Below are 27,628 nucleotides of genomic sequence, written 5' to 3' on the forward strand. Positions count from 1 at the left end.
GACATCTTTGAGAGAAAAATAATATCCATTGACTGGCACAGTATCTACATAAAATACTTTAATATGGTTGGCTAGCTATGCAAATTCCCTGAAGGTCTATGTCCTAAGAATGCATTAACTTAGTGAAGGAAGCAACTAATGGGTCACTGCGAAAGAGATTTGATTCTGGCCAGGCTTCTTTGGGAACAGTTTTTCAAGTTCACTGTGCTGAAGGCAAAGCTAAAAGCCACTTAACTCAAAGATCCGCCTGTGTTTGTGTAGGGGTTTTCTTATTGCCACTTTATTCTGGCCTGAGAAACATGACTCTGAATTGTAAGTGAATAAAGACTCTTTACCTTTCACAACTAGCAAGGTCCTCAGAGTTATTAAGGCAGAGAAGGCACAGTTTGTTCCAGCGTTTAGACTCCAAATGCACCCACTAAATAAATCGCGACGTAAATAAGGTTCTAAATCTACGCATTCGTTAGGACCATTTACAGGCAGGGGCACTTCTTTGGCTTCCCTAGAAGAGTTCCAATTTCGCTCTTACTGGATGTCTTGGCACTTAGGGAAGAGGGATTGAGTTTCTCTGCTTTCAAGAGCAACTCTCAATAAGACTTCAGGTCAAAGCCTAGAATGACAGTACCCAATGAGGTCTAACTTGACATCCTCAGAAACATGGCAGCAAAAACCAAAGTTATCAAGGGCACAAAAACAAAATCGTGCCGATATCAGGAAGGAAACACTCTACGGCCCTGCACGTTCAGTTGCTACCGTTTCATGCCTGTAGGTAAGCGTGAGCTGCCTAAATTGAAAAGAGCAAATGTCCTCATCTGACCCGATTCCTCATTATCTTAAGCCCGTCACAGGTGCATTTATTTTACTGAAAACTCAGTCAATGTCAGGCCTTCTCCCATTTTTACAAATGAAATCATACATCAACTTTCAATTACAAGGGGGATCTGCTGGCAGAGAAAAATTTGCAGAGTAATCTTGAAGCTTAATTTGACAGCTGCCTTCTGCCTCTTCCAGAAGAGTCTCAGGAATGAACCAGGAGATCTCAAAAAGTGACTGAGCTGAATCAAAATAATATTAATATTAACAATATGGTTTTATGGCTCTCCAAGTGTTCTATGTTCATTCCATCAGCTTTCATAAACTCTGATGAAGAGAAAGAGTCTGTTTTTTTTTTCTTTTCATTCTAAGTGGTGGAAGTTTCTGGTATTTGCTACTGTAGTTTAAATCTTAATAACCCAAAGCCTGTATGTTGAAGGCTTGGTTCCTAGAGCACAACACTGTTTGGGAGTAGATAATCTTAGTAGGTAACTCCTTTCTTGGGGAGGAAGATAGGCTACCAATGTTGGCCTTTGAAGGTGTCACTGAGATCTTTCCCCTCATCCCTTCTCCTTTCCTTTGCCCTCCCACCCCTAATCTGCTTTCTTCTGCCTCCACCATATTTCTTTCCTCTTCCTTCTGCTTCCTGGCTATTGTCATTGAGAAATTTTCCACCTTGAGGGGTTTCCATGTCATCTTTCCAGTAATAACGGGTGTTCCTGGCCATAGACTAAAATCTTCAAAACCGTGAGCCAAAGTCGGCCTTACATCCTGTTGTGTCCACAGCCTCTGGTTCTCCAGTTTAGTGATGGAAAGCTCCCATTTATACACAGCGTATTTGACTCTGGTTTTGCTCTCTTTTCTTTGTCTCCTAGGGAGTCCAAAATATGCAACCACGGTATCACTTCGATATCTCTATATTTGATGAACTAACAGGGAGCTCATTGATTAAGGGTGTGACAAAAGTATGTCTAGCTTTTAAGGAGGGGGTTTCAAAATTTTTCCCAGGTTGAAGCCCAAATCCCAGAGACTCAGTTTCATAGACTTCATAAACACTCTCTGAGTTTACTAAACCCATCTGTACCTTTTTTTTTCCTGTTCCTTGGTACCTGATCTTAACAACATGTTTCATGCTGCTCCTAAGCTCTGTACCACGAATGGACTGAAGTGGAAGGTGTCCTTTAGTGGGGTAACAGCTGTCTTTCCCATGAAAGTTCTCCATTGTTCTTGGGTATTGTTCTAGTCTTTGCTGTCTTACAGTCTGGAGTCAGACGCAGGATCTGGGAATGAGGTCCCTGGAGAAGAAGATATTCTGCCGAGGCCTTTTCCCATCTTCCTCCTATGTATATCTAAGGAATGCTTCAGGCGTGAAACACTGACTCTGACACTTATTTGTCCGCATATCATCATCCTGGTCTCTTCCTGCTCAAAACCCCGAGAAAACAGTCCCTCTACTTCTGAGCTTGGCAAAAGATAAGAAGTGGAGAAACATGAAATGGAAATACCAGCCAGACAACACTTATTTTTCTTTCCTAAAACTAATTAATTCTGGCTTGAGAAGGGAAAGAAAAACTAACCAAGTGCTCTGTGAATCTTCACAATGTCTCAAGGTTTGCTTATATTGGGTAGACCTGCGGTAGCAAGCCTGTTAGCTTTCTCTGTGTTTAGCCACAAATTCAGACCGTGTCATGTGCTCACTGCCTGACATATTATTTCACGAAACACTCTTCATCCCTCCACTAAAAAAATACATAATTTGATTTAGAAACAATAGTCATGTTCACTTTTAAAATACTCCTAAATTTTAATTAGAAGGGATATGCCAAATGGTGTCAACAGAGTATGACCTGTCCAACCCATCAATTTACCCCTCAGGGTTTTTCAGTGAACGAGAAATGACAAGAATCTTGTCCACTCTTTAACCCCACTTTGAGGGACCACTTTCCTGGGAAGGATGGCTTTCCTGGTTTCTTTCTACAGATCTTTAATCTTAACCTTCAAGATTTGGCTGAAACACCCCTTCTTTCTCAACCACTTGCTGGTGCCCTTGAGCACTCTGATAGCCCCTTTTGGGGATCCCTCAGAATCCCTGTCTCTTCCTCAGTCCCGCTTCACAGTACCTACCAGTGTTTATGTGTTCATCCTGCAGTGAGTCATCCTAATCACTCCACACATGACAATGGATGGTTGGGTGAGGCACAAGAACCAGCCAGGACCACAAAGCTGGGCCAGCGTTTGTTTGTGGTTTAAGTACTGAGCCCATAGGAAGCATATGCTCTCACAGGTGCTACCCGAGGAACAACACCAGTTCGCAGTCCATGTTCCTAAACTCCTGGACTCAGGCTGTCATGTGATTACTCAGAAGTGTAGCTGGGCAGTGGTGGTGCATGCCTTTAATCCCAGCACTTGGGAGGCAGAGGCAGGTGGATCTCTGTGAGGTTGAGGCCAGCCTGGTCTACAAGAGTTAGTTCCAGGACAGGAACCAAAGCTATAGGGAAACCTTGTCTCGAAAAAACAAAACAAAACAAAACAAACAATAAAAGCAAATAAAAACCCAGAAGTGTAGAGTAGGAAGATGTTCTTGTGGAAATCCTGACCAATACGATGTTGAGCAATGCTCTCAGAAGCCAGTCCACAAACACAAGCTTGCATACAAGTGTATATAATTGTGAATAATAAGTCATTTCTAGAATGAGAAGAATGTAATTGAATAAAAATATGCTGTGTACAAGTGAATGCCTGCGCCCATTTAATGTCTAGTACAGTGTGGTACATTCAGTAGTTACTATATAGACAACTCGAGATGAATACCTGAATAGGAAAGATTTATTAAAAAACAAGTGCTAATTTCCCCTGTGTCTTTATTCCTGTTTCCCAAGCTGGAGATTGTTTTCAAGGCCTTTGCTTTATAATGAGTTACCCAAAGAACCTCAAAAGAATCAGTCTGCAGTTAACGTCTGCCAGGTGCATGCCATTGAGTACTCTGAGCTGGATGTAGACCCACAGGAAGAGCTGAATTGATTAGTACTGTCTAGAGTAGATGCGAGGTGGGGGAGGTATACATGCCGTACCCGCAGTATTTCTATATTACATCATTGGTATGGCCAGCGAGAGGAAGCATTTGCCCTTAATCTACGAATGACCTAACAAAGAAACAAATGCTTCCATTTTAAAGTAGCCACCAAATAACAAGGAAAATTTCACTGGAATTTATAATATTCCTTTTACTGGTGTCAAACTCAATGGAGGAAACAGTCTTTTGCTTGGCAAAATTTTGACTCTGTTAGCACATTAATCTTCAACTGCCCCAAAGGTTCAGAATGTCACTAAACGGCCCTTCTGTAGATTCTCACATTGACATTTCACACAAAGAAGATTGAAATATATGTAAGCATGTTTCTGAACGTGCTGGTATAAAAACAGGGATTAAAATTTACTCACCACACTCCTAACTGAATTTCACAGATGTTTTATGTGAATTAAGGATTGCAAAGCACTTAGAACCCAAGAACAAGAGCAGTGATTACCTTAAACTCGCTTTTAATGCCAGACAAGTTATTGCGTCTGTTAGCAAATGGAATTTCAAATGAACAAATCTCGACAACCTGTTCCTAACAATTAAATGGAACTCTGGTGTCTAAATGTCTGAATTGTAAAAATTTCAAATGATAGTCATGAATTAATGTCTTCGGAGATTTAATCCTTATATAGAACCTTTATTATTGCAAGAGAACTCCTTTGGTAAGATGAATTATTCTCCATGACTCCAGCTGCCATGCTGTTTATCAGAATCACTTCTAACTGATCTGAGTGTTTTAAGTATCCATAGAATAATGATCTTTCCATTGCTGTCTCACACAAAGTTATTCGACTACCAAGGATCCATCTCCAAAACATTCTGGAGTCATTAATGATGGGGGACAGGGAGATCATTTTCTGTGGGATCATCTTATTTTTGGGTACTAACGTCTTTACTTCATCCAAATATACCTCAAACAGCTCTGTCTACTCAAAGGTATAAAATGAAATTCAGTGAGATGGATTAGACTAATTAATAAGCATGAACTGGCCTCTCACCCCAACAGTTGTAGGCAAGTTCAATCTTACAACTTAAATCAGGGCATGCTGTCCACAGCCCTAGTGGACATCAATTCACATCATATAATTTGGCAGCACTGGCCCAGAAATGAACTCGCCATGGATCTGCTCCTCCCGCCATAGCTGGGGCTGCCCAGGTAATGAAATTGGAGCCAGCGTGCACCACACTCCCGAACCCACAGAGCATGCCAGAAATCTGAATTTTGTGAGGTGGAGGAGGTGGATAAGGAAGGGCTCAGTGTTACAGGAGTCTCCCTGAATTCATTGGTTGCCATTAAAAATCATATGAAATACTACCATGTTCCTCTCGTCTCACCTCATTGATTTAAACAGAATGATCCCGGTGTCTAAAAAATAAAATGTATGTGAATTAGTAAATAATTAAATAATCCTAATTTAATCCACCTGGATCATGCAATCTTTTGAAAGTGTAGCATTTGGTCCTAAAGGTATCAACATTTACCTTCAATTTGATTAAGAACATTGGACAAAAGGAAAGAGACCTTCAATACCACCAAATCTTTTATAATTATATACTCTATGACCTGTTAAATAATGCAAATTTAAGTACATTTATGAATGTATTATATATATGTTAATGTTAACAAAAATTTTACATATAAAGCAGAAGATCTGCCTTTGCCCCACTCTTTGCTCCAAAAGGAAATCAAGGAAAGTGATCTTTGGGTCAAGGTCACTAGTGAGATCAAGGGTTGCCCACTGACAGCCCCCAGGAGCCTGCCAACTGAAAAGAGCAGGGTTAAGGGCAAGGGATGGGCACAAAACTGACTTGAATCAGAAAGCTGTGAATGACAGGGAGGAGGATGGCTTTCAGAGTGACATCTGTCAAGGTGGCCATGCCAGCATGATGAAGCATCACTTAGGGCCTTGGAGAATCAGATGGCGGCTAGTGAGGACTGGGGCATTTGACAGTAAGAATATTATTTTAGTGCTAATGTAATTCTCTCAATGCTTGGTGACTGAAATACAAAGCACAACCTTTTCTTAAAGGTCATATTTCCAACAAGAAGGGGAAGCAATGCAATTTTATAAAAACAAAATATTCTTTTGTTTAAAAAAACATAAGGTGTGTGAATTCATGCCAAGTCTGAAGAATTTTAGCTAAAACGCCCGTTGGTCTTGACTCAGATGCAATTTCGGTTCTGTATTCTGAAGCTCTAAGTGCAGACGGCATTTGAATGGATGCCAATGTCCTCTCACTGAAGCATCTTCAGAGGCGGCATCAAGGCTCTGATTAGAACATAGTGCATCTGCTTCCCAGCTGATTTTGTTCATCTAAACTCTCGCTAGTCTAAACACTTCTGGTTTTAAGGCATTCGAAAGTGCACTCCTTCAGATAATCAATAAATCAATAATACAGTACATGCAAGTTTCTTGACTAAAAATTACTAATTATTGTGTGTCAGGAAAGCTGCTAAACTTCCTTACAGTCACCTCTGGAATTCTCTCTGCATTCATCCTTGATGATCAGGAGATTTAGGAAGGTCAAAATGGAAATGAGATTTTGTTGTTGCTGTTGTTGTTGTTGTTTATTAGGTGATGTTGCCATGTAATTTTATTTTAAGCAAGCCAATCATGGACCCACATCAAGGGAATTTGGTAATTAATGTCCAGCCCAGCATTATATCATTGTTATACAACTATGCTCTTTGTTTCTGCCCTGTAAAGGAAAGAGCAATTAAACAGAATATTTTAATTTGTGAGTACTCATCATTCTTTCTCTTATCATCATCCATTCAATTAATTTATTTTTTTCAAGCTTCAGAGAGATTTGAGCCAACTTTGTGGTCTAGTTGCAAAGAAGGACACTGGTACACCATAAAGATTATAGAGATTTACAGAGATCAACCCTCCGTGTTCTGTTTCCTGTAAGACAAGTCTTTCTGCATCAAAGCCTATGACAAGCTCATTCTGATGAGAACATTTGAAAGTTGGACGTATTTATACCAGTCCTGGGGAAGGCGCATGTAGTTAAATAGGTCATTTCCAATTTTAACAATTCCACCCCCAATTCCATTCAGCATCTTTGACACAGAAACCCAGTTTAACTCCTCGTGGGAGGGACATCACTCTGGAGCTGCTGTCCCCAAGTGCAGCTGTGTGTCGCTGGGATACCTTCCTTACTTAAAGAGAGACTCTTCAACGAGTCTCTGCTCCCGGCAGATGGGCTGCTGGGACATTGGAGAAGGGAAAATTATTTAAAACATAAAGGAAAATTCACAAAATGTATTAACCGCTGTGGATAAAGAAGCTGAGAAAGACACTGGTTATTAAAAAAAAAATTTTTTTTTAAAGTGTAGAATAGGAGTTGAGTTCCTACGTGTTCATTCATCTCTAAGGGTAGTCAGCATGATCTATGTGCCTTAATTCCTCCATATATTTTGTATTGACTGCATCAGGTCCAGGATTTCTTTGTAAAGTAATGTTTACGACTGGCCACGATACTGATGTCTAGGAGTCTTTTTTGGGGAGCAAATCAGATCATTTCTTTCTGCTGGTTTCTGCTAAAAGGTTCAAAGGTTGCATCAACACCCTTTCTCTTGAATCACCAAACTCCTGAGACACCCTTAAACCTTGGCCAACTCTCACGAACTTACCATCTGAAGCCATCTCTCGCTTCTGCTGGATTCTGTGAAGGGACACGAGAAAGTAATCACATATACAGTAAAAGCTTTGCAAGGAATAACAATGCTTGCTGCCACAGAGGCGGATGGCAGAGTAAATTGGGTCATTGACCTTGAACCTCCAAAGGCCCGAGGTTAGATCTGGATTAAATCACGAGTGAAATGATCACAGAGGTTTTGCCTCAGAAATTAGCACTCAGGTTGATTCACTCTGACAGGAGAAGGCGAGGATGCCAGGGACTAAATTAAATAGAATTAGATTGTTATGCCTAAGTGGGGCATCTGTTGAGGATACAGCTTTATTCTCATCCATCTTAACCTAATGAATACCCAAGTTGGACTTTTTTTTAATAATGCACGGTTTAAAAATAATTTTGAGATGTCATAAAGGATATCAAGACAGCATAAGAGGCTAAAACTGTACAGTGGCTGTACTCGTTGAGCAAAAAATAGTTGTGAGATTAATTACAGCTGAGTGCCAGCCCTGGAAAGGCACTGGATATAGCCCTGAATCTTTGAGGCATTCTTTTGAATTCGTGTTTACTTTCTTCCTCTATCAAAACTTGCCTCAGTACTGTTGAAAATATCAACATTGGTTGAGGTGAAATATGAGGACATAGGACCTAGAGGCTCCAAAGGAAGGCTGGGTTGATTTTTAAGCAGATGAAAACCAATATGGAATTAACAGGTACCATTGTGCAATGAGTGTCGTGGAACATTCCAGAAACTTTCTGATATTGTTTTAGCAATTTTTATTTCAAATTAATTTCAAACCCAGGATTCTTCTCTTACTTGAGTTTCTACTTCGTTCCCCTGAGCCAGGAAGAATAGATTTGAGTATGTCTGGGTATGTTTGCCTTTTCTCACTGTAACAAAAAGATGGACAATTCATTTAAAGATATGAAGGCATATTCAGTGATGTCAATGCATGCTTGCTGGTCAGTGCTGCATTGGCGCCTTCAGAATATGGCAACAGCCTGAGGTGGAGAAGGTTCCTCACCTCAGGGTGGGCAGAATGTGAAAGTTAAGCAGAGGGCCCAATATTCCAACAGTGATTTCTAAATGGCTAAATTTCTTCCCCTACCCCACTTCCTCTGTAGAAGGAAGGGGCTGCTTGTTGGTTCCTGGCTGTCCGGCTAGCTTAGACCCAAAACAATCACACAGAAACTGTATTAATTAAATCACTGTTTGGCCCATTAGCTCTAGTTTCTGATTGGCTAACTCTTACATACTAATTTAACCCATCTCCATTCATCAGCGTATTTCCATGTGACAGTGGCTTACCAGCAAAGTTTTGGTATGTCCAACTCTGGCAATGGCTCAATGGCTCTCTCTGACTGTGCCCTTCTTTCTCCCAACATTCAGCCCAGCTTTTCCTGCCTATCTTAGTTCTGCCTTGCTATAGATCCAAAGCAGTTTTTTTTTCTTTTTTAATTCATTAATGGTGATCACAGCATACAGAGAGGACTCCCACCTCAATCCTCAAAGTCCCATCACTTTCTGATAGCCACACAGGTTGTCAAACCCTTACTGCATGGGCTTTGGAGACATTGAAGGTTGAAGTTTGAGCACTGGGGTCTTCCTCTTGCTTTCCTTTCTAAAGAGATGCTATGCTGCCGTGTTCCTCCTTGGCCTCACCTTGACTCCATGCTTCAGTTCTGCCCCATTCAGAACAGGAATTCTTAGAGTTTCGGGATCCTATCTGTGATGCCTGTCAGATCTGCACACCCTATTGACCAACTGTCCCAGAATAATTCACCACTAAGTGCGTTCTTCATATCGGAGAGGTGAATTGGGTCAAAGAACTATCAGATGGCGAGTTAGTGTTGTTTACAGAAATGATTTCTTTTTTAAATTCTGGATGCCTGGACCATCTGTTCTGTGCCTTTCCATCGCTCTACCTCTACTTCTTTAACTGTTTTAGTGGTAAGTATATCTATTATATGACTGTCTGTCTATTTATTAGGACACACCTAAACATTAAGAAGCTTACCTAATGTTTTATACGGTAGATGTCAAATTAGGAACTGTCTCCTGCTCATTGTCCTCCACTACTTCTCAGCATGCCTTCTAAACTTGAGGTCCCCCTTCCTAAATAAACAAGCCTTTTATTTAACTCTAAAGCCTAACACACAGAAGGCACTTAATACAAGTTAGCCATCCTAAAAAACTAGAGTTTGAATACCAAACTTACTTAAACTGAAAGTTAGCCTCTCTCCCACTAAAAAAGACATTATAAATGCTTCCAAGAAGGAGTCAGAGAGAAGGGAAGAAGTGAGAAGAAAAGAAAGAACAGAGATATTAAGGGAACAAGTGAGAAGAAAAGAAAGAACAGAGAGATTAAGGGAACAAGTAAGGATGGAAGAAGTTTTTTCAGAGTGACTGATGCATAGTAGACCCTAAACTAAACGTGATTTGAGAGTCCTCTTTGACCAGTTAACTCTCTGCATTAAACCATTCCCCCCTTTCAGATATGCTTTTTCATTCAGAAATCCCCAGGGGCTCATGACATTCCTCAGTTAACTAAACTCAGCATTTAATAATCTCAGAAATATTCCTAGATAAAAATAGAACAAGCAACGAAGAACCCTAAGCTCAGGGGGGATCTACATTCTCCATAGGATCTGTGGACCCTATTGATTATCTTTCTGTGACTCAAGGGACCCCAAAGCCTGGCTAAACACTTTGATTTCTCTGACACAGCAGCCCCGAAACTCATAATCCCCAACAGTACAGCATCTGCTTGCCTAGTCTGTCCTCTATAAATTCGAATTTGAAAACTGCTAATTTCACACTGAGTACAAGCAAATATGGAGGAGAGTAAGCATAAAGAAAGCATTATTTCTTGACTCACGGTGGGTGCTACAGACTCAAGCTGAAAATATACAAAGGTAATACTCTCCCCCAAACTTTTGTTTTGAGAGACATTCAAGTGTGGGAAGATCTGAAAGAGCTGGCCAGCGAGCACTTCTGCAGCTGCATTTGCCAATCAGACACAGTTGAGCTGATTCATCTGAAGGTGAGCTGCAGCTAGCAAACCCTGAAGACTTCATTAGGCATCTGCGAGGGCAAGGGCATTCTCCTGCATAGCTCCACGACTGCCTGACCCAAGGCAATTAAGAATTGTCGAAAACACAATTTTAAACCGAAATGTCTAAGTATGTTTGGTTTGGAGAATTGCCGAACTCTGTCCCTACTGATGATCTCTACCCAGAATCCCTCAGCACCCCTGTCACAAACTGCAGGGCAGGCAACGCCTAACAGAAAATCGAATTTTTGTCTTACCCAAACTTAGGTTTTAATACTAGTTTCCTTTCCACAAATTTGACCAAATTTAGCCACAGCTGACTTCCTCTCTCATTTTGTAAAAGCAGGAAGAGCAGACATGTCACTAATCTGCTCGAGAATAAGGGAAGAACGGAATTTGAAAGAGGCTAGCACATCGTTGATCTTCAATAAGTCTTTGTTTTCTTTCTATGTGGTCCGTACAAAACAAAAATGAGAGCACCAAAACAAAAATCAAGCAAAACCACCAAAAATCATCTTGGAAATTTCATAGGGAAAAAAAAAAGAAGAGAAAACAGCAAGTAGCAACAATGATTAAAACAAGCCCTTCACAAGGTGTCAAACAGAGCATTGGAAAGGCCCTGGGTGGCAGGGTCCTTCTGCCTGCGTTTGCCTAGGTCTGAAATATCATGGCAGAAATGTTCCCATCTTTGACTGAAAACTGAACTGGAGTTTTAGGGATACATGAGCATATATTTGCTTATTTTACTTCAACAATTAGCCTACTTTTTTAAAACCGTATTTTAATTACACTATTCTCTCTTCCTTTTCCTCCCTCCCAACCCTCCACAGAAGGATAGCATATTCCCACTCCCCTTCTAATTCAAAGCCTCTTTTTTCATCAATTGTTACTGCATGCATCTATCTATTTATATATACATATATCCCCAAATAGAACCCGTTGAGTCCACATAACGCTACTTGTATTTGTTTTCTTAAATGTAAATAGTTCCAGTGGAAGTGAGCAGGAGACCTCGCCTTCCTCCTGTTTCTATTTCAGCCCTCGCAATCAGCAGCATTGGTGCCAAAAGAGACCAGGATTTTATGGATGTCTAAGAGATCCAAGCTTGTTGAGAGGTGTTCTTAGGAAACTGAAGAGACGAATGTCAGAGGCAGAGTTCAGATATTTTTAAATCTTGTTGTGGCCCAGACTCCATATAACTACCCAGGCCATACCCTCTGTCAGGTAATACACAGCAGACTCAGTGGTACACAAGGGTACCCTCTTTTACTGTTCACTTGTCAAAGGGACAAAGAGAAGCTCAAAGCACCACACAGCATCTTTTGGAATGGCTTAGCAAAAGCATTGTTTATCATTCATCTTCATACCTTTTGAAGAGACAGTTTGCATACTCTGGCCTCTTTCTCCATCACAGCAGACAGGGATACAGGATGATAATGGAGTTTGGGGCAAAGCTGCAGGCTTGTGATAATATGGAATCATACTTCAATAAAGCCCCTTAGCTTAGAATTTTAAACCACCCAACTCCATGTCTCCCTATGCCTTTAGAAAACCGTCTCTCTAAAATGGGATTCGTTGCCTTTAAAGAACAATGTTTCTTGGATACGGAACTGAGGCAGCATCACGCTTTTTAAGTATATAATAGACTGTATCAGCAATCCTATCCCTGAACCACCAGAACATTAAATATTTTTAAAAGTCAAAACAATGTCACTGTGACTTTCAATTAGTTTCCATTTCCATGCCGCCTCCAAACTTCCTGATTCCAGCTGGGATTGTGATCAAAAATGCAAAAACATATGTAGAGAAGTTATTCTCATGGGACATCTGACCGGAAGCAGGAAGCGCTAACTATCTCATGGGACTGCCTGTTAATCAAAATACACCCTGTCCAGCCTTGCCAAGACAAGAGCGGTTGTTTGTGAAACACTCAGATAAAGAGAGTCTGGGAGAATCCAGCTACCGGCTCATCACAGGGAGACAGAAAAGTCTCTGGTAGGTCCCACTGCTTAGCAATGCATGACCTTGTGAAATCTCCCTGGACCTCCGCATCCCTCACCAAACACACAAATGCAAGAGACTTTAATAGCGAACATAAAATTATGTTCTATTACAGATGTGTGTTACATAAATAGATTTCAGCTGCTCTTGTCAGAACAGAAAATATGCAGAATGATAAATAGGTTATTTTGTTTCATCTGGGTTGTAAATATCCAACCGCCAGAATTTATCTTTAAAGACAATAATAACTTTAAAACATGTATCTGTTGAAAAGATTTGGAAATGAGCAAAATTCTATTATTATTATTATTATTACTGGTAAGCAGCTGTTTACTCAGAATAGTAGCTGGTAGAGGTTGTTCTGGGAATTCACTCACCCCCATGCACAGGGGACCTAACATAATGATCGTTAAATGTAAAATCACACCGTTAGTTTTGCTATAAGACTTGACAAAACTTTATTGAAGCTTTCCAACTAAAAAATGAGATTTCATGAAAATGCTTGTTTTTTTCTAAGGTGCTAACAATTGTGTCCTCTTTACTTTCAACTAGTAAAAATTAGAGGAAAATCATTTTCAAGTATTCTAAAGGTGGGTGCTGACCTCATCTGTCAAAATCACTGGCACACAGCTGGCAACTGGAAAAGGGGGTAAAGGATACTTTTAACCTCAACTGGCATAAATGAGCATTTTTATTTTTAAGAAGTGAAATATAAACAGACATCCTGGGAGCCAAGTGTTTTAGCAATAAAAAAATTGTGCACACACACATGGTCTCTCTCTCTCTCTCTCTGTCTCTCTCTCTATCTCTCTCTCTCTCACACACACACACACACAGAAAGAGAGAGAGAGAGAGAGAGAGAGAGAGAGAGAAACAGAGAGACAGAGAGAGAGAGACAGACACAGAGAGAGAAACAGAGAGACACAGAGAGAGAAACAGAGAGACACAGAGAGAGAAACAGACACAGAGAGAGAAACAGAGAGACAGAGAGAAAGAGACAGACACAGAGAGAGAAACAGAGAGACAGACACACGCACACCTCTCCCAGTGGGCCAAAAGGGATCTATGTGGATGTGAATTCTAATTCTATTCACTGTTAGTATTAAGGAAGTGGTGGCTTTTTAACAAGTTACTCACGCCTGGAAAGAATCCCAGCTTTGCAAGTTATCCAGGATTCCTTGCCAACTGTCCGTGGGAATCGTTGGGATGGGAAAAGTTCAAATTTGTTTGAAAAGAACTTGCTCAATGGAAAATTTGAAGAAGAGGGAAAAAAAAGTAGAAGAAAAGCAACGACTCCCTCTGCTAGTCCTCTTAGGTGAGGGGAAAGTTTAGGTTTGCTCGCCGCATGCTTTATTTGTCTTTGGCATCTTTTTAAAGAAAGGAGAAGAAAACACATTTTCATCTTATTCCACGAAGACACGGCAGGCTTTTATTTCTACTATGCAAGGAAGGGAAGCCTCACAGGTTTTGCTTAGGCTGAGGCTGTCACCAAAGGGGTAGAGAGCCCTCAGTCAGTGCCAACAGCCAGATGACTTGGTCTAGCTGTCAATCTTCCTTCTTACTCTCTATTTATCATTTTGCTTCTGTCAGTTTCTAAACCACAAACGGTTAAAGAAGCCAGCATCAAAAATCATTCAATCCATCTACCCTGGCAGCAATATTATAAACCTTTTCTATCATCTTAAGAGTGTCTGGCAAACTCCAAACTAGTGGTTCTCAACCTTCTTAATGCTGCAACCCTTAATATATAGTCCTCATGCTGTGGTGACCTCCAACCATAAAATTATTTCATTGCTACTTCATAATTATAATTTTGCTAATGCTATGAATCATAATGTAAATATCTGATATGCGACCCCCGTGTAAAGGTCCTTCAAGCCTCTAAGAAATTGTGACCCACACTTTGAGAATCACTGTTGTAAGTGCTTGTCTCTATGTTAATTTTATTTTATTTGTATAGGGGCAAGGTGAGAAGTCATCATTTACTCTCTGTCTTCATTGTTCTCCACGATATCTTTTGAGACATGTCTCTCATTCAACCTGGGCTTCATGGTTTTGGCTTAGCTAGCACCTGAGATGAACCTGTCTCCACAGTCCCCTTCTGTGGGTTTACAGGAGAATCCACATGAATGCTCAATTCTGTGTGGGTTCTGGTGATTTGAACTCAGGTCCTCATGCTTGCACAGCAAACACTTTTCTCACCAAACTGTTTCCTCAGCCTGAAGTGTTTCTCTAGAAGCATCCTGTTCAAGATTTACTTCAATATGGATGTATTCTTTCCCAGATACAGAAACTGAGGCACAGGTTTAACTTGATACAGCAAGTGGTAAAACAGCGGTGGAGACCCAGGCAAGCAGTATCAATGTCCTTGCCTCTGCCTCGTAAGCTATTCTGCCCGTGAGAAAGCACATTCCACAAGTCTTTGTGGCAGAAAGCTCATTATACCACATTACACATTAATGCGACAGAACATTTGTAGGACAAGGCATGTGAAAATGGCAGCTTCCTGTTCTATTCATGATAAAATAGATTTGGAAGTTCCTAAACTTGAAGCCATCAGCCCAATGAGCCCATTTGTTCAACTTCTGTTCTTCCTGGCAATGCTTGGAAGTGAGAGAGAAGTAACCAGACATGTGTGAGAGATGGTTCTTAACTCAGCCAATCAACCGCTGAATTCCTCCCCAAAATATATCTAGATGATTAAAGATAATTGTCTTTTTTGTCTAGAAAAGATTGATAATAAAAGAAAACATTTAAACATGACCTATGTTCTACAAACAGTTAAGAAACTGGTTCTTACAGGTGGGCATTTGGTTAAAATAATTAGGAAGACTTTTTTGCTGTCTTAATCCTCATATATTTTAAAAAATGAGTCATTGAGTTTGTGGTAGCGATTAGGCCCATGAGTTATTTTTAATATTCACCCTCCTATTTAACAAAAGGGCTTCAGGGTCTAATTTTCATCCCTATGAATTTATATTCCTTGCCTTTTTTTCAGGATTTAATATCTAGGTGATTGCTTTTGCTTGGCATGTTTGGAAAACACTGCCAGCCTAGCTTCAAAGATTTCAGCATATGAAAACAACGACAATCACGGCAAATGCCCTCTACTGGGTTCCGTTGATTTATTGAGCTTCAGAAAAACTGAATTTTATATCAGTTTTGCCAACTTACAAACCAAGAAGTCTTAATTTTCCCCTGATGGGAAGTTAATGCTTCATCTGTGATAAGATACTTTAATATTTTCACAGAGGAAGAATAATGTGTATAAATTGCATCCAAGGTGATATTATTCATATTGTGACTTTTTAAATGCCTTGACCTGCAATATAAACACACATTCTTATCAAGCAGAACTTTACTAGAATTAATAGAGCAAGGCCTATGCCACTGATTCCAGTTAAAGCTTTTGCAGAAAAAAAAAAAACTAGTGGGCATTATTGTATTGTATTCAGCTGAAATTTACATATGCTTGGCTCTCCAGGTTAAGTTTAAAAAGTATGTTTAACTTTTTAATTAGTTTTAACAAATTTTCCCAAGAACCATCTCATTGACAGAAAAACCAATCATTTTCTAGCATTTTAAACAACATTAGTGGCAATGTTTTGAAGTCATTGCAGAACCCCATAGATGACAGTTAATTATTGTCCATATTGCTGTCAAAAGGTGCATGCTGGAGATGAAATTTTAAATCAAATACTGAAAGTTTGTTTTATTCACTGCATCTCGTTGAGTTGAACTGCTACCATTTATTATGTGAAAAATAAAGTTGGCTTCTTCATGGTTTCAGAAACAAATTCTACAAATATTAAAATTTAAATGATTATAGGAGAGTATAGTTATTTTCACTCAATTAATATATCTCAACACAATTTAAGTATTTGATAAATGTTAGCTACAGTTGCTAAGAAGGCAACTTTTTAAATTATTTTTAATTTTATTATTGTTGTGTGTGTGTGTGTGTGTGTTTCACATGCATAAAGGTACTCGCAAAGGCTGAAAGAATGCATGGGATCTCCCAGAACAGCAGTGACAATCAGTTGTGGGCCACCCAACCAGGATGCTGATAACTGAGCTCAGGCTCTCAGGACCAGGAGCAAGCAGATTCAACTGCTAAGATTTCTGTCAAGTCCTAGCAAGTCATTTTTAAGATGACATCAAGGGAACAATAACACATTCCACTCTAAGAAAAATATGAACTGCAAATTTACTATGAGAAAATGTCAGACACACACTAGCTTGGTGATATTCCAAATACCTCACGAGTTAGTGACCAGGTGCTTGGACATAGTGATAAGAAAGCAATAGTCACTCCCCTGACATATTGGCCAGGACACTGAGCAGGACAGGCAGTTAACAAATAAGATTAATAAGCAAAGCAACTGCTTCACACCTTTTCTCTTTTGGGTTGCCAGGAGTTTGTGTCAGGAAACTGATCATGTGTGTGTGTGCTTGTGTGGTATGGCTTGATATCTGCTCTTCTAGATGGCGATATCCCTTGACCAAAACATTTCACTTGGGGGCATTGCCCTTGGGGGCAAAATGAGGGAAATTGATGAAAACACAGACTCAAGGACATTCATGATCATAGCATGTATCCCACCAGAAGTTTGGAAAAATATTTGATAGAAATACTGGAGTGTTTATAAAACATATAGAAAGTCATATGGGGAATTCTCCCAACACTAAATGTAATTTCCAGAACTAAATAACATGAAAATTTATTCATTTTATAATGTCAAATAAAAGATATAGTTGTTAGCCAATGTAAATGGCATGATTTCATACATGTTTCTCTATGTCTGAATAAGAAGTCAGCCCTCCCTTATGCATTCATAAAAATCAACCCCGAATTGGAGAATTCTTTTTTTTTCTCATGTGTCTGCATTTTCTTTTTGTTCTCAACTGATTGTATATTGCTTCAGGAGAGCTTTTAATATTTTTCTTTATTGATTATGATTATTCTAAAGATGTTATTTTACCTTTGCTTATGTATGTCTCTATGTGTATGTATGTCATGCATATGCAAGTGCTCGTGAAAGCCAGAAGAGGGTGGAATTCTAGGCAGCGTGCACGTCCCTGTGTCGGTGTGGGAAACAGAACAGTAGCGCTCTCCAGTGTCAGCGAGCACTCTTAACGGCTAATCAGTCGCCTTGTCCCTTGACTATGACTGTATGGCATAGTATTTCACATTTTTTTCAGGGAAAATACTGAGATGCTATGAAAACATACTAAATATAAAAAGATTATGACCAGATATTTTGCTCATAAATTAAAAGAATAGTGGCATCTTAATATTTTCTAAGTCCTACACAATGATATTTGTATGTCAAGGTATGTCAAGGTATTAAAAAAAATCTTTATATCATGCAAATAACAATCTCAGGTGCACATAAGTGACAGCACAAGGGTAAGTGCCTACATGTTTCCTTTTCCACTATAAGAATTAATAGTTAATTGTAGTCTTTTGTATGCACACATATGAGTAAGCACAAGTGCAGAAACGTGTGTGTGCGTACATTATTTGCACATGTGGATGACAGAGGTCAGTTTTTGCTATCATTCCTCGGGGGCTTTCCAAACTGTGTTTCAAACAGGTTTTTCTTGGTAGCTAATAATATTCTTAATGTGGGAAATGACTTGTTTATGAAAACTCAGGGCAACCATTAAATTCTCAGCTTCTGCTGTGCTTTTCTTTAGAGAGTGTTTTCTGATGGTTGTTTTTGCATGACCTTGACCATTCTGACTGAGGTAGAATGAAAGCTCAAAGTCATTCCAGTTTGTGTTTTCCTGAAACTCAAAGACATTGAATATTTTTTTTAAAAAAAATGTTTCTCAGGCATTTTTATTTCATTTAAGATGCTTCTCAGTTAATTTCTATGTCCTCTTTAAAAGCTGAGTTGCTTCTTTTTTAATATTTAGGTTTTTGGGTGTTTTTTCATTATTTTGTCTGTTTTAGATTCTAGCCCTCAGTAATGTATAGATGGCAAAGATTTTTTCCCAATTCTGTAGACTGCGTCTTCACTCAAATGATCACATCCTTTGCTGTTCAGAAGATTCTTAGTTCTTGAGGTCTCAGATCAGTGGGACAGAATTGTGAGATGTGTAAAAGACCTTCTCTTAGAGTCATCTGATTTTGTTTTGCAAAACGACCACCAGTGCACAATGGATAAAAGAACAGCATCTTCAACAACTGGTGCTGGCCAAAAGGCACGGCTGTATGTAGAAACGTAAAACTAGATCCATATCTCTCACCCTGTGCAAAACTCAACTACAAGAAAATCAAGGACCTCAACATAAGAGTCAATACCTGAATCTGGTAGCGGAGAAAGTAGAGACCTTTAAACTCATTGCCTCAGGGAAGGACTTTCTGAACAATACTCCAATTTCACAGGCACTAATACCAGTGATTTATAAAGGGAAACTCTTGTTTGTTGTTGTTAGTGCTTGAAATTAGTTTTTACAAGAAGGAAAGTGAACTTTGGACTGTGTATTATGCTCTGAGATTAAGTTTTTATCATTGTATTTAATGATTTGTTTAGAAATATATAAAGAAACTACTACTATGGAGGATACACAGGAAAATTTGGCTTTGAAAAAGTATATTTTAATCTATAAAGCAGTCAAAAGTATGTAGTTCAAGTTAAGTTTTCATATCCAATACAAATTTGAAGTTCTTCACCTAACTTATATTACTATGTTATTGTTTTCTAGTGGTAGAGATTGATTCCAGGCTTTCACACCTATTAGACAAAGACTCTGTCACTTGTCTTGTATTTCATTGGAAGACATTGCAATTGAATTTTCTAACTCATTATGTTACAACACACACACACACACACACACACACACACCCCAACCCCCCTTGCAAGGAAGTAAAATTATTTGTAATAAGAGACATTCATAAGAAGATGTTCACCGTGCCCACTGCATTCTGTTTGACTATCTGTTTATGAATTTGTGTCTCATTCCCTCTGGGCTGGTTTGCAAAACTCTGATAGAACTTTAAAATATTCTCCATATTAATGCCTGAGCTTACAGAAGCATTTTGTCTGGGTAAGAATTGTCAATAAGCTGTTAAGAAGGCACAAGGTGGCAGCTTTAAAATTTTTCAGACTTTTGTCTTCCCCAACCATCCTAAGTGTCTGTGTTTTCAAATCACGGCTTCCACGGACAAAATATGAGCATAGACCATAGTAGGTTTTCACTTCTTTAATCGTTTACTTTGTGACCTTTCTATTCTTCCAGTAAATTTTAGATTTCAGGGTATTATGTTTCCATCCCGTGTGCTCCTTTCTTGCTTCCTAAGAACAAGGCAGAAAGAATTAACTCTTGAAAACAGAGTTGGAAATAAATTCCGATCTGTAAAGGAAGTCGGAGGATCAGAGAGTTTCAGTTTGATCATCTCTTGACTAATCCTAAATCTGCAAGAGCACAGGATAACTCAATGCTTGATGCCTTCCACCTGAGCTTTTGTCTCTTTCCATTTGCCAGGACACCATGAGGTTAAGAGACTCTCTAGGAAAATGATCTAGAGTAAGGTGCAGTGTGGGATATTGGAAAAGAATTTTCTTTCAAAAAAAATAGCTGTGGCCTGGCTATGTGGTCTCAAAATAAAGGTCATTGTGGAAGAGGCTTCCCTTTTGTTCTTCCATGTGGCATCTGATTCACATAATACATAATTTCATCTACATAAGTTCATTGAGAGCGACACTAATTGTCGGCTTTTATTTGCCCACAAGCTTACAAATCTGGCAGCTCTATGTGCTTGGTTCTTATTAACAACTGAATTAGACAAAGGTTCTAGGGAAAAGCTGAGGAACAATAATAGAATGTGGTATGCGAAACGGCCACCGTTCATCTTTTGTTACAACACGATTGGCTTCAAGTTCTTGGAGTCCATGTAAGTGCCTTTTATATAAAGACGCAGGGCTTACAGATTTAATCTGGAAGTTTCTTCCTAAGTCTGACTCAATACCTTTGGTGCTTTTACCATTACGGTTCTGGTACACAATTATGCTCACACATTCCCTGTTACTTAGAAGTGTGCCGTGGCATTGACATAGGATGAATATACAAACAGGACTGCGGAGCATTCTGCTTTCCACGAGAAGACATAATAGCCACTTTACTCTCTGGAGTAAAACAGACGCTTCGATTCAGTGGGGCAGAGGGAAAATGCTATCTCTCTACCAATGCATTTGCAAGGTGCTGCGATTAATATTGATATAATGCCACTATAGATCTCCTTGGCACCTGTTGAACGGTTGTACTTAACCATCAGCTCTCCATTTAATAGCAGAGGCAGTTCATAAATCCTTCCTTCCTGTACAGGAAATTGACTAGAAGACACCAAATTAGCTTTTAAATTTTAAAGAATTAAGATCTCTAAAGCTGGCTTTTTTCTTCATTCAGTTACCTGGAGAACAGGCACCTAAGGTTGCTCTTCCTGCAGCCAGAAACTGTGATGATCTCAGGCCTCAGACTTTGCCTCCTAAGGAATATTGTTTTTTCTCAGGCCTTCTTGGCATTACTTACGGTCTGCCCAGGCTGGTATGATTGTGTAGGCTTCAGGCCTCAGAGCAGAGAGGCTAGACTTTACATGGAGCTGTTGACTGGATTTCTTTCCATTCTTTGAGAGCTATGGCCTTGTACCATCCACACTACAACCACAACTGTTTGCACCAAGGCTTGCCATGTAAAAAGAAATACAACAAGAGCCTTTATGGCTTCCATGGAGATTTTATGTGTATTTTAAATTAAGAAGCAACATGGCTAATTGTCCAAGTAATACACTGCAATTATATTATTTATTTTTATTATATATTTATAATATTTATATTTATTATATTTATTACATATTCAATGTAATAAAATGCATATACATGGTACCAAAGCATAAACATAGAGTCCTACAGAGAATAAGTTATAAACTTTGTGAAAGTTAAATTATAAAGTCCTTATTAATCTCTTGAACTGATGTTGTTGACACTAGAGATGTTAGCGTCTGAGATGACAATGTTAAGACACCAATGGATTTTTCTTTTGTCTTTTTCTGTTTTAGAACTATTCACTTTTTGTGTGTCCTTTTGCTTGGCTGTAGGTACATCTGCATGAGGGTGTTAGATCTCCTGGAACCGAAGTTACAGACAGTTGTGAGCTGCCATGTGGGTACTGGGAATTGAACCCAGGTCATCTGGAAAGGCAGCCAGTGCTCTTAAATGCTAAGCTGTCTTTCCAGCCCTGGTTTTTCTTGTTTCATGCTTGGCATTCTATATCTAGAATATATTCCTCTTTTACAGGTCTTAAAGAATGTATAAATTCTTTAAGTACACCTGTGATTACCTTTCTCTCAAAATTTTGCTAACGGATGAATCTGATCAGAAAATTCAACAGAATTTCTCATTTTCTCCTCAAACTTGACGCTTTCATCATCATCCTCCAAGTCCCCAAGGGTAGTGACACTCTAAAGGACAGATAAAAAGAATCAAAGTTTCCACTTCGGAAAGAGATCCTCTATCATTCAAACAAGAATGCCTCATTACCAGGTCCGGTGGGTGAGATGGCTCTGCTGGAGAAGCTGCACCCCACTACGATTTTTTACCCTGAGTTTCCACCTGAGGACCCACATGACAGGAGGGAGAAACAACCCCCACAGGATAGCCTCTGACCTCCACAGGTGTGATGTGGCACACATGTACCCACTCACATAGCACGTATCAATTAACTAATTTTTAAAATGGAATTTAGTAAAGAAACTCCCATTGCCGTCTAAGATAGCCATACACTGTGGGGCGTCATAGGAAAAGGGGGTGTTTGTTTATGAAATACTCACCCAGGGACTCTGTCCCTCGGCTGATTATCAAACAATTGGCTTAAAGATGTTTTCTTCCCAGAAAAGAAGTATAGAATAGCAGAAAAGAACACACACACACACACACATATATGTATGTATATATGTATGTATGCAATACATACATATGTATGTATGTAGCAGGAGAATATACAAATGAGACAAAGCCTGACTTTAAGTCAGTCCTGCAGAAGGTGGTTCTGAGTTTGAGAAGCTGTCACAGACCCTTGGTATTTGCCATTAGTTCTGAGCCTTCTGTAGACTTCCTGACTCCTTTGTAAACACAGTGTCCAAGACCATAGCACAACCTTGAACTTGTCCTCACTGCAGCCAAAGATCTGTCAGATGGTACATGCCATGCCATTTAAAGTAAATTCTGGTCCGTCTTGGGCAAGCGCCTAAATGTTTCTAGGCCATGGCTCACAACTGTTCATACAAACCCGCCAACAGGGATTTCCAGAATGTCAAAGCACTTCATCACTGGCCCAAGGAATCTCAATCTTCCATCTCTTTGACAAGTATAATACCTTACTCAAAGTACTGTGCTAAATGGTGCTCAAATAGTACTTAAGAAAATTGATTATGCACATGCCACAGATACATGATATGAGTAGATAAACTACACATCAAGTACCATGATGGAGAGTTATAAAAAAACCGAAAAAAATCTGGATTGAAAAAAAAATATTCACACTGGAAACTATTGTGCAATTATACAAAATGGTACTCCTATCCCCTACTCTAGAAAAATTCTCCCTCCACACGAATTAATGAATGAAAACAAAAACCACTCCACTTCTCTGAAATGACACACTTCTAGGATAATGCCCCGAATGAAAGTGTTCTATCCATCTCTGCCTGTTCTGGGAGCACTGAGCTTCTCTGGGCAGAGGAGAAACTTTAAAGTCTTCTCACATGCTGGTTGTTTGCAAATTTCCTAACTGCTGAGTCTACAGCCTTACATGGACATCCTCATAATCAATGACTGCAATTGCATGTAGTTCAAGTGAAAACATAGTTTCTGTGTGTTGAACACATTTCGGAAAGGCCATAAAGCATCAAATTAGAAAGAGCACTGAGTAGACTTCCAGAGGACCCTGGTTCTATTCCCAGCACTCACGTGAAAGCTCACAGCCAGTTCCACAGTATTGGGTGCCCTCTTTGGATTATTCTGACCGTAGGCATGCAAGATATGTACAGAAACGCATGCAGAGAAAACATCCACAAATGTTTTTTTGTAAAATAAAATTTTGGAAAAAGGAAGTGAAGTGTCGCTATGTTGTAAGATTCAAAAGTAAGAAAGGGGACGTTTCAAACAGCTGTATTCTGTTCTGTTTTTTCATATAGGTGTGAGGAAGTGTGTACACACATGTGGCCTTCCGTATGTACATACAGAAGCCAGATGTCTTCCTCTATTTCTTTTTGCTGTATTCACTTGAGCTGGGGTCTCTCACTGTACTTCAAGGTCACTGTTTCAGACAGGCTTGCCTGCCAATGAGTCCCTAAGATCTATCAAGGTTAAGGCCACACGTGCCTATGCTTTGTTTAAGTGGGCACTGGGAGGGTTGAACTTAACTCTGCACGCTTGGCTTATGAAGTGTCCTTACCTGCTGAAACATCTCCCCGGCCTCATGAGTTGTCTTCTGACTTGTAAGTGTTGTCTCACGGTTGGTCCAGAAGCATGACCATGCCAATCCTGAAGTGTGTTATAATTGCCAACAGAGGTACCAGACATCGCCTCTCTAGCCTTGTCTTTCATGTGTCTTCTTTGTCTTTTCAGAACATCTCTATGTTTACATGTACATATGTGGAATTCCATCAGGGATACAGATTGCCAAATCCATTGCATCTAAGAAGGCTTCACTGCTGGGTTGTCCAATGGAAAGAAAGAATCTCTGACTTTCAAGTCTTTCTGGACAAAGTCTTCCCACCTGCCCACCATTTGCCTGGACACTGAGAAGGAGAGCTCTGGCTGCCATGTGTGCACACAGGGATTTCTTGGTCTCTTGGTTCTGACAATTGAACTCCTGCCCATGGTCCAGCCTTAGTATTTGTATAAATCTGAATCTACAGAGCATCGGTTTCATCACTGCAATGTTGTTGAAATCACAAAACTCCATAACCAGAGTGCAGAAAGCCATATTTTATAAACACCCTAATGGATGGCACATGACTAAGTGATAAATCATGACACGTTTACCAAACAAAGTGAAAACCTTCATTTGTCTCATGGAGGGAGAAACGCTCCCATGTGTTTGGACATCTGCGCAGTCAACATGTGGCAATTCTTGTGGGAAAAATCAGATCACTGTAATTGCAGTTGCAAATTATGGCCTCATTGATTGGTATCTTATTCTCCCTTACATGCCCTACTTCATCGCAAAACACACAAACTCCGAGGCTTTAAAGAGGTTCCCCCGGATTCTTGCAGGATAGATTTACACTGGGCAGGCTCTCCTACAGTATCGCGTCGTCTTTGCTTCCTACATAACGATATCCTGCATTTTTAGTACACAGCTTCCATATATGCTATGTTAAGCAATAACATTAGGCACACATAATCAAACCATCTGTAGGAAATGGAATTAATAAGTGGAGTACCATATTGCTGTGAAGATGTATCGTCAACAAACATGTCCGACACACTATTTTCTGTGAAACTTGGCCTTACTTGTACTTTATTGAGAACATTTGAATGGACCCCAGGATATTTTGATGTCTGGGGATTGCATGCTGAGACTGGAAACCTCAGCACTAAATGTATCCCATAAACTATTTCCAACCCTTATACAAGACTTTCTGCCTTAAACAGGAACATGATCCACGCCATGGGAAAGTTTGGGAAACTGATCAAAATAAGGGTTATGAGGTGTCCGCCTTTGCTTAGCTTGAAAGATGTTTCGTTTTAGATTTGGGTTCTGGTTTCCTTCCACATTCCCTGGTCTTGATTTGGGGGTTGATTATTTTTCAAGATACATGTGAGAGATATTCCCAAATGATGTCAATCCACTCTACTACACCTATCAGAATGTCTTGGAAAAGCAAAGAAATAAAGGACGAAGCAATCAACCGTGTGCTGCACCTGGCTTCTATATAAATATACCGAGGGTTGATTATTTATGCCGTGTCTGTCAAGCATGTGTTTGTCTTTACTTCATGAGCAAATTTCGTATTATGCTGGGGATGCTCCAAGACCTGGCTAAGGTAGGGAAATGCAACTTAACCTTTGAGCCATTTGCATAGGAAGTTAAACACAAGTTCACATTCATTTCTTTCAGCTTGCCCTTAGACAAAAGAGAGCTGATATGTTGCTCTCCCGAGCTCAGAAAGCAAGGGTTTCTCTGGGAGAGAACCTGTGTAATTCAAGTTGGCTGGTGATGAGAAAACTCAAAGCTTAGGCAGAGCTCTTTCCTCCTGCTGGCATGAGGCAGTGACATGGGCCTTGTGCCTCCCCCACTGAGGTTAGACGGGGAACCCCTGGGATTATTCGCCAGTCTCATGCCACCATTATTGCGACAGGTTAGATGTGGAGGATTCTTATAGCTCCGTGTTCCCCACTATGATCCTCCATCTGACCATACCCCAGAAAGGGCAGGACCAATGCACCACTGGCTCAGTCCTCTAGAACTATGAACCAGCATAAACATTTCCTCTTTTTAAGTTGCCTCCTCAAGCCATTGTGTGTCACAGCAATTAAAAAACAGAAGGAAAAAAAAAACTACCACCAGAGTTCCATTTGAATGCAACTGTGTGTGCTAAATATTACTCATTTTTTTTTAAATCTTAAATTCAAATTGAATCAGGCATCCTACATTTCACTTTCTACCCTTCTTAGCATAAGATAAATGCTAAACTCCAATACCAAGGACCACAGGTTTCATACTACCTCAAAGTAGGATGTCCTTCGCAAGTGCCCAGGAAGCTTGCAGGTGTGACTATACATGGAGGAGTTGCTCTATGATTGGGTTTCCGTGAGAAAATTGAAATGTTTTCATCCGCTTTGATTAGTGAATTGACAGTCCTATATTCTTTGAGACTCTACTTAATTTGAGAGCCATAGAGAAGACGAAGAAAAGTCAGTTGCCATGCTAGGATGGCAGTGGTGAGTTTGGTGTTCTAGTACCACCTTAGTACCTGCAATCACAGTTCCTAATCAATAAAAACGTGTAAAGCCTGCATCAGAAAACATATAAGGAGCTCCACTCACTGCCTGGTACAGCCCCTAGCATACAGCTATCACCTTGAGTTTTCTAAATGATCTCGAGACTGTAACATCAGAGAAAAGTGCCAGTTGTCACTTACTATAAGCCCCTGGGCCACATGACTCTGAAGGCCCCAGTCTTGTCTTCATATAAAGACAAATTACGTCATGGATGATCAAGAAGACTTCCTTGTACCCAGCTTCAAGGAGGTAGAACATTTGGGACTTCCAAGAGCATCCTCCATAGATGTCCACAAAAATGGTCTGACATGGGATGAGCACACAGATGACACGTGCTAGAGCTCTCTTTGTCAGTCCATCTTCTTGATTAGCCGGGGACTGGTTTTTCTCTGGAGTAAAAGTAAAGTTTGGTTGTATGTCGGGAAAAACCATCCTTGGACATGCGAAGGCATGCGTGGTAGTAGAGCCTGTGTACAAACAGTACTTTCGGGTGCCTCTTGGGAAAACATCTGGGTGCAAGTTGGTTCCCCTTGTTGTTGGCAACATACCAACTCAGGAAGTTCTCGAAAGATGCCAAGTGGGCACAGGCTCACTGAGAAAGTGTGCCCACTGAGGAGTGGTCTCCATCCACTGAGCAGATGATTGCTGAGGAGTTGAGCACGGGCTCTGAAGAGCTTCCTTTAACTCAAATGGATTTAATTAGGCTCCTTCTTAAAATGCTGTTAGGAAATAATGCCAATTTAAAAGCACCATTAAACTACAAAAACTGCAGGAAAATAAAATAAGATGTATCTAGCATGCACAGAAAATACTTGGTGTAGCTATGAGGGTGTGTACCACAGGATGAATTACTGCCCTATGCCCCTTTCCATAGTGCCATTTCTGCAGTGCTTACAGGTAGGAGGACATTCCAGTGTTCTTCTTTGTGAGGACTCAAGACACACAAGTAAGAAGAAAAGCTGAGGGAGCCTCAACATGAGGCTTTTTTTTGACAGGGTTTCTCTGTGTAGCCCTGGCTGCCTCACAAC

This window comes from Microtus oregoni, unplaced genomic scaffold (assembly GCF_018167655.1).
Source record: "Microtus oregoni isolate MIOR12 unplaced genomic scaffold, Mior012 000000F_ref0000247, whole genome shotgun sequence".
Lineage (NCBI taxonomy): Eukaryota > Metazoa > Chordata > Mammalia > Rodentia > Cricetidae > Microtus > Microtus oregoni.